Here is a 7,995-nt window from a genome sequence, read left to right as displayed (position 1 = left end):
AGAGGTCTCAGGGCCAATCATCTGACAGATATAGTTGGCTGTCTCCCTTGACAGTCGGAGCCTCCTTCGGCACTGCACCTCAGACATATTGAGGGAGCTGCTTCGCCGCCTGTATACCCTGGCAGCAGGATAGTGGCGTTTTCTGCGGCCCCTTCCACCTTGGACTACCTCTTGGCCCTGCTCCCCTTGTGCCTGCGCCTGTACTCCCAAAGGTGGCTCCCCTGGAGGCTGAATGTGCACTCCTGGCCTCCTCCTCCTTCCAGCCCTCCCTTCCTCCTCAGAGGAGCTGCCTCCAGTGGACATGTCAGATCCCATACCCGGGCTAAGGGGTGGCTTCCAGGAAGCTGCAGGCCCGCTAAAGATTCCTGACTGCAGAGTGCTGACCTAAAGGTTCAACTCTTTTCTTCTCCGCCGATGCTGCCAGACCTGCTAAGTTTTCCCAGGTAATTCTGTTTTACTATTCTTTAATTAACTGATAGACAAACCACTCAGACTGTGTTCTCTTCCTCCAGCTCTCTACAAGAGAGAGAAGGAACACTCATCAATGACAGAGAGCAGCTGCTAAAAGCAACACCCAATGTCTGCTTCCTGCTCAGAAGAGAACACTATAAATCAAAGTGCACAGAAAGCTGCTGGAATGTGTTCTGAACTGCTGAAGATCATACAGGCAAGTTTAAAATACTTTCTCCAATAAATACTCTACAAAGCAGATTGATGACCCCACTGAGCCCTCTTATCCCGCCCGTGGATGAGGTTCATAGAAAAGTCTCTTACCCAGCTACCCGTTGCACCCATGCGCTGACCTGAAGATCGCTTGGGCGCCCAAAAATCACCGTTAATTGAAGACTAAAGGGCCTTAACTGGCCTGTTAATTAAGGGCGGGCGCGCGTTGGACTTCATTGCGATGGCGCGCTGTGACATCGGGATGTTTGCCTGATGTCACCGCACGTAATTTTACGCGTTGTTGTGTGGGGCCTGCCCCCTGCACATCAAACTGAAAATTCTGCCCTAGCTTGACCAAAGGTTTTGAGCGGTGAGTTGTGGAGCTGTCACCCAGGTTTTGTGGAGCAAATTCCTGCACATCCTGACTAGCTAAGTTAATAGTTAATGGACTTCTTAATTACACCGTCATGGTCTTGAGCCCCACCTTGGGTGATGATGTTTTATTTAATAAAGTCATAAATTGTACTGAATAAACTGAGCAAGAACCTTTTGAATAAAGTAGTTTGGGCACAGTTCTTTGGCAGACATGCCTCCATGATGAAATGTTGTAGCTGACACATTCGTAGGAAGGCACCTGATTTAGCAGCTAGGGACCAGTTATTGTAGCATTGCTGCTACTTTCTCATTAGCATTTTCCCTTCTTACTCTGTCATGGTTTTGTATCCTGGTTTTCATTTTTAGACATACTGTTAGGGTGTAGCATGAAGCAGATGCAATACCGTAAATCTTATCACTGTAACTGCATCTCAGCATGTGCAGGAAATGCTGCCCCCATAGTGTTGCAGCACAAATAAACACAACCAAGACCATTCTTTCTGATGCAGTGGAGCCTGTATCGAGTGGTTCCTTGTGCCAGGCTTCCAGCCACACCATCAGGTCTGGTGGAAGGCAGGTTTGCCACACTTTCTGTGAAGTTGTAGCAGTGGAGAGTGATCAGCTGTGAGGAAATTCATTGCTTGCTTGATTTCAAAGGAGAAACACACCTTCTGTCTTCTAGCCAGCTAGTGACTGGTAAATGAGCATTGTACTGCAGTAAGAATAGTTTATTAGTTATGTAGGTGAAAACAATTCAGAAATTTTACAGAATTTTTAAGAAATACCTTCCTTATCATTTGTGTTTATCAATGTGTGACTAATGCATTTGCTACTTTTTGCAATGGACAGTTCCAGATAGTTTGGATTACAGTCTTCAGCATTTGATGCCACCTTGTGATATGGAAATTGCTGGGGTCCCAGTCCAGGGAGGTTGGAGGTCTGCTGTTATGTGATTTACAAATGTTTGAAGTTTGGCAAAGTGGGGTCTAAGAAATTAGATCTTGAAAGAGTGGACATCTGTTATGTGTTGCAATAAATCTAAATAAAGCACTTTAGTGCATTCATTGGTGCTGAGCTAGTAACTTATTTGGCAGTTGCTATCTTGGTATAATTGTAGCACTGATGAATGTACACCACATAAAATGATTTATTTAGAATTTCCAACCCTGATGGACTTATATAAGAAGTCTTATATGAGAAGTCTCTGAGTGAGGCCGACATCAAGCAGTTAAGTAAATTAATTAACGTTTGCAAATTGCACCCAATGTCATGTGACTGAACCTCCAGGAATAGGTCCAACCAGAGTTAGCAACCTGATGTGGATCCTGAAATCCACTCACCCAGTCATTGGCCTTGCTGATTACTTTTGTACACTTCCCTCCTAATATCTCATTCTTTGACTCAGTGTTGTTTTTGTCTGACTATGCTTCTGTGAAGGGGTTTTGGATGTATTTCTATGCTTAAGGAGCTATGTAATTGCAAGTTGCTATTGTTACATATCGTAATCTGTTTTTTGTCGACAGAATATCAACTTTTATTCATTTTGAAGGGGTCACATAAATTCAACTTGTTGTTCTTCTGGATCCCAATTGTAAGCTCTTGGGCAAAAGATTGACAGGTGAGCAGTACCTGTGGAATTGTAATCAGAGTGTGAATCAACGTCCTGAGGGAGGAAATTGTAGGAACCCTTTGAAAGAAGATTTTCTCTTCTGGTCACTGGTTGGAAATAAGTGTCAAGCCCTTGATCTTGTACCAAACTGTTCCAGCAGGCCAAGGATGCCCACTAAATGCATAAGGCCAAGAAAGTGTCTATACCAGAGTTCTGTTGCAGCTGCATGGCAGCTCCCGTCTTATGGGTAGGATGCACTTTCTTGCATTTTGGGTGAAATATACAACAATAATAACTTGCAATTATGCGGTGCCTTTAACATAGGAAAACATCCCAAGGTGCTTCATGGCAATGAAATTAGATTTAACTTGAGATCGAGCCAAAGGAGGAGATATTAGGGAGGCTTTTTTGGTCAAAGAGTAAAAAAAGGCTTCAAATGGATGCAATGCTGACATGTCTGTTTGGAGGTGTTGGATTTAGTACAGAATTTTTGTCCCAATGATGATTACCATAATGTTGAACTGTCCCAGAGAGGCTAACCAGAAACGTGCAGGGTTAACACTCAAGAGCTGATCAGATGCAATTTTTGTGGAACAGTATATGTGGATTCCTCACACTCACTTCCACTGAAGATGTGGAATCTGCCTGGCACACAGCAGCACATTGCAGGAAGACTCAGAGTCTGAGGGAGATGGCACACAAGTTCTCAGAAGTCCTGGTGGTAGAGGTCCAGAAGAGGAGGGATGTCCGGTGCCACAGAGGGCAAAGATATCACATTACCCCCTGTCCCTCTGTCTTTCAGCATCTGATGTGGCTTTGCCTCGCCCCATGTCATCCTCCCATTCCTCATCCAGACCAATAGGGACCCTTGGCAAGATGCTCATGATGAAGAATGCTCTTTCTCCTAATGCCTCTAGAAGGTGTATGTTGAGCTAGAGTAGCATGGTGCTTACTCTTTTTAGAAGAACTCCTCAGAGAATTTCTGGAATAAATGTTGCTCAAGTGTTGGCAAAGTGTCCCAGAAAGTCCCTCACCATGTTTCAGAGTTCCTCTTCACAGCTGTAACAGCAATCACCATCAAATGGTGACTATCTGTTTAAGTGATGAGTATCCCTTTACTTTGTATCCTTGAAATCAACATCAATGCCATGCTTACTCACAAACACTTTAGCATTTTGCATTAAGGCATCATTTCAAAACATGGTAACCGTTGTTTATAAATAGTCCACATTAAACCTTATCCCTCTTCCTATTATGGAGCAGGAACGTGGCAAGTTTATAGTAATTAGCTCTCAGCCTGGGTAGCAGGCTACAAGTGACCTCAATGTCCCTGGACTAAATTTGGATGAGAATCCGTTAGCGTTCCTGCTGTGTGTTACTATCCGGTACCCTGGCTGCAAGCGTTTATGTGGAGGTCAAATAGGAACAGGAGAACATGAGACCATGGTGCAAGCTGTGCTTGAACATCTTACTCACATTTGCCATCTAAGCATACAGAAAATGATGACATATCGAAGTACAGGAAGGCAACTAGTAACAGGAACTGTACCCTAATCAAAGTCCACATAGCTTTAGAAAACTGAGGGCATGAAAAAAGTATGGGTTGGCGGGATGAATCTTGACGTCAAACTGTGAGGAGCCAGGATTGGGAGAGTCGAAACATTATGGTATCAACTTGGCTCTACAAAATGCTCTGCCCTCTGAATCAAAAGGTCTTGGGTTCAGGCCCCAAATCAGGACTTGAGCACATAATCTTAGCTGACACTCAAGTGTAATACTCGGGAAATGCTTCATTGTCTCAAATGCCATTGTTCAGATGAGACGGCAATGATTTTTGGGTACCTATTTTACAGAGTATTAGAAGTGGAAGATTTGGAGCCGTGAAGTTTGAACAATGAGCCAGTAGGAACTGGAAAAGTCATTTGATGCGTCAGAACTTGAATATCCAACAGAAGGAAAGAGCAGCAATCATAGCAGTGAAAAACTCTGTGTGTTCTATGAGTGGCCAACTATTTGGCTGATCGTGCAATCTGCCACCAGGGCTCAATTGAGCAAATGGAGAAACTGCAGTAAGGCATTCAGTTACCCATTGTAGCTGGAAATTCATCGACATGGTCACACTGGGCCGTGGCCATTTACCTTGCGTCTATGCAGGAAGGGATTCAGTTGCCCATTGTGTGAAAACATCAGAGTATTTATACTGACCAAAAACCTTTTAAGTGCTCCAACTTCAGTATAAGCTTTAAAAGTTCAGAGAAGCTGATGCACCAGCAGTGCTTTCATGCAGATGAGTGAATTTTGAAATGTTCTGTGTTTAGAAAGCAATTCACCTGTTCAACACACTGGATATATCACCAGCGCACACACACTGGTGAGAGACAGTTTGCCTGTTCTTACACAGCCATCCAACCTGTTCATTCACTAGCACATTTACACAGGAGAGAGGTTGTTTAAATGATCTATGTATGGAAAAGGGGTTATTTCAGATGTCCTCCCTGCTGACACACTAGCATATTTACATTGGAGACAGGCTTATGTTCACCTACTCTGTATGTGGGAAGACATACACTTGGTCATCCCAATATCTGACACACCAGTGGATTCACACTGGGGCGAGTCCATAGAAATGATCGGCCTGTGAAAACGATTTCATTCAGTCATTCTCCCTGATGAGTCAGGGACACATTCACATTTGGCTGTATTTGTTGCTGTGAATTGTGTTCAGTACTGAACCATGCTTATTGCAGCAGCGAGGGCTTGTTTATTTTGAGTTTAATAACCATTAAATCTATTTCTAAGGTAAACTAGCTTTAGCATAATGGTATGCTGTGTTAAAAAGAGAGAAGACAGAATTTGGATTTGAAAATCTCCTTTCATAACTTCAGGACTTCACAGCCAATGCAGTATTTTTGAAGTGTAGTCACTGTTAAGTTCTGGAGTTCTCTTAAGGTATGACTTAAGCTAATTGGTAATATGGTGGGTCTGCACTGTATCTATTAAGAACTCTTGGCTGTGATCGACACTATTGCTTTAATAATTCAGCAGAAATTACAAGTAATAGTTTTTGACGGAATTCCCAAATCAATTTTTGGTGCATAACCTACTATACTTATTGAAATCCCCAGTCCAAAAGTCTGATCAATACTAGATGACTAATTACCACTGATTATTAGCACAGTACGCTCCAGCAGCACCTACATTATCTATCACTTGTCGGGGAGTTGGGTGGGGGGCGGTTTCTGGTGAATCAGGAAATTGGATGATTATCAAGCATCCTTAAAATGAGTTCCCATTGTCTGGTGATTTGTTTTTTGTTACTGGAATACCTCTGTAATATTACATCCAGACGTTGACTTAGGTAGTGCAACACATTGAACCTTGTATTCAGTTAAAATATCAATTAGACATTGGAAAAAATTAGAGTCATACAACATAAAAGAAGGCTATTAGGCCCATTGTGCCTGTATCAGCTCCCAGTGAGGTCTATCAATCAGTCCTGTTCCTCTGCCTTATCACTTAACAGTGCAACTTTTTCTTTTTAAGTAGATATCCAATTTGCTGTTGAAAGTCCTTGTTGAATATGTAACCACCAATCTTTCAGGCAGTGCATTCCAGATCCTAATTAACTGAGTAAAAAAAATTCTGCCTATCTCCCCTCTTGATATTTTCCAAATCATTTTCACCCAGCGCCTACAGGTTACAGACCCTCTAGCCAAAGAAAATAATTTCTTCCTATAGACTCTATCAAAACATCAAGTTAAGTTGAAATGAGAAAGCAAATAATGTAACAGATACAATGAAAGGGACATAGAAACATAGAAAATAGGAGCAGAAGTTGGCAATTTGGCCCTTTGAGCCTGCTCCGCCATTCATTATGATCGTGGCTGATCATCCAACTCAATAGCCTGCTCCCGCTTTCTCCCATATCCTTTGATCCCTTTCGCCCCAAGAGCTATATCTAACTCCTTCTTGAAAACATACAATGTTTTGGCCTCAACTACTTCCTACGGTAGCGAATTCCACAGGCTCACCACTCTCTGGGTGAAGAAATTTCTCCTCATCTCAGTCCTAAATGGTCCACTCCATATCCTCAGACTGTGACCCCTGGTTCTAGACTCCCCCACCATTGGGAACATCCTTCTTGCATCTACCCTGCCTAGTCATGTTAGAATTTTATAGGTTTCTATGAGATCCCCACCTCATTCTTCTGAACTCCAGCGAATGTAATTCTAACCGACTCAATCTCTCCTCATATGTCAGTCCCGTCATCCCAGGAATCAGTCTGGTAAACCTTCACTGCATTCCCTCTATAGCAAGAACATCCTTCCTCATATAAGGAGACCAAAACTGCACACAATATTCTAGGTGTGGTCTCACCAAGGCCCTGTAAAATTGCAGCAAGACATCCATGCTCCTGTACTCGAATCCTCTCGCTCTGAAGGCCAACATACCATTTGCCTTCTTTACCGCCTGCTGCACCTGCATGCTTACCTTCAGCGACTGGTGTACGAGGACACCCAGGTCTCGTTGCTCATTCCCCTCTCTCAATTTATAGTCATTCAGATAATAATCTGCCTTCCTGTTTTTGCTACCAAAGTGAATAACCTTACATTTATCCACATTATATTGCATCTGCCATGCATTTGACCACTCACTCAGCTTGTCAAAATCACACTGAAGCATCTCTGCATCCTCCTTACAGCTCACCCTCCCACCCAGTTTTGTGTCATCTGCAAATTTGCAGATATTACATTTAATTCCCTCATCGAAATCATTAATATATATTGTGAATAGCTGGGGTCCCAGCACCGATCCCTGCAGTACCTCACTAGTCACTGCCTGCCATTTGGAAAAAGACCCATTTATTCCTACTCTTTGTTTCCTGTCTGCCAATCAGTTTTCTATCCATCTCAATACATTACCCCCAATCCCATGCGCTTTAATTTTACAGGCTAATCTCTTATGTGGGACTTTGTCGAAAGCCTTCTGAAAGTCCAAATAAACCCACATCCACTGGCTCCCCCTCATCAACTCTACTAGTTACATCCTCAAAAAATTCCAGTAGATTTGTCAAGCATGATTTCCCTTTTGTAAATCCATGCTGACTCTGTCTGATTCTGCCACTGTTTTCCAAGTGCTCAGCTTTTAAACCTTTTATAATGGACTCTAGAATTTTCCCCACTATGTCAGGCTGACTGGTCTATAATTCCCTGTTTTCTCTCTACCTCCCTTTTTAAATAGTGGGGTTACATTAGCTACCCTCCAATCTGTAGGAACTGTTCCAGAGTTTATAGAACTTCGGAAGATGACCACCAATGCATCCACTATTTCTAGGGCCACCTCCTTAA

At 42.9% G+C, this 7,995-nt stretch overlaps 1 pseudogene; it reads right to left on the bottom strand.

Annotated features, from left to right (window-relative positions):
* Nucleotides 1-488: 488 nt before the first annotated feature.
* LOC144693578 (small nucleolar RNA U3) lies at nucleotides 489-681 on the bottom strand (annotated as a pseudogene).
* Between the last annotated feature and the right edge of the window lie 7,314 nt (nucleotides 682-7,995).

Source organism: Cetorhinus maximus, chromosome 18 (assembly GCF_964194155.1).
Source record: "Cetorhinus maximus chromosome 18, sCetMax3.hap1.1, whole genome shotgun sequence".
NCBI classification, from domain to species: domain Eukaryota; kingdom Metazoa; phylum Chordata; class Chondrichthyes; order Lamniformes; family Cetorhinidae; genus Cetorhinus; species Cetorhinus maximus.
This window is presented reverse-complemented; position numbering and strand designations above follow the sequence as displayed.